Below are 842 nucleotides of genomic sequence, written 5' to 3'. Positions count from 1 at the left end.
CCCCCCCCCCATGAATCCTGTGACAAAGCCAATTAGATCGTCAGATTCATCCCGCTAAATGTTTGGTCTTTAGGGGCTCCTGGCTGGTTCAGTCATAGAGCGTGCGATTTCTGATCTCAGGTGGTGAGTTCGAGCCCCATACTGTGGGTAGAGATTAGGTAAGTAAATAAAACTTAAAACAAAAAAAAAAATTGTTCTTTAACAGAGGAAGCAAACATTTGGAGAAAAAATAAGGGTGATGGGGGAAACCTTATTGAGAAGGTGACATTTGAGCAAAGACCTGAAGGAGATCAAGCGGTGAGCCAGGCAGATAATCGAGAGGAAAGGACACACTAGGTGCAAAGGCCCAGAGCGGGGAGTGAGTGAAATGAAATGGACTATTTGTATTTGAGGAACATCAAGGAGGCAGAGAAGGGAAATTAGGGCAGGGTGGTGATGTGGGCAAGTTATTTGGGGTCTAATAGGACATCGTGAGCATTCGGTGACTACAACTATCACCCCGGGAGTAGGGGAAGTCCCAGCTCAGGCCATAAGACCATGCTGCCGCGGGGGGTGGGATTGGGGGGGGCGGGGTTGCCCCCCAAATCCCAGACCAGAACCTTCTGCCCCTCCATCTTCACGAGGTCCTTGCAGCCTTCCTGTCTCACTTCCTCTTTCCAAATGCTTTCAGCGCAGTTCTGGACTGAAAGCTTCGCAGCATCCCAGACTCCGGTCCCAAACATTGTGCAAGGTCCGCATTGCACAGGAGGGAAAGCTGAGCCCCAGGGGGAGAGCAGCCCCTGCCCGCTCGCTGCTGGACTTGGCACAGCGGGATGCCAGGAGCCCCAAGTTCAGTGAATGGA

The sequence above is a fragment of the Ursus maritimus genome, unplaced genomic scaffold, assembly GCF_017311325.1.
Source record: "Ursus maritimus isolate PB19 unplaced genomic scaffold, ASM1731132v1 scaffold_14, whole genome shotgun sequence".
Taxonomy (NCBI): Eukaryota; Metazoa; Chordata; class Mammalia; order Carnivora; family Ursidae; genus Ursus; species Ursus maritimus.
The sequence above is the reverse complement of the archived record's forward strand: the minus strand, read 5'-3'. Positions refer to the sequence as shown.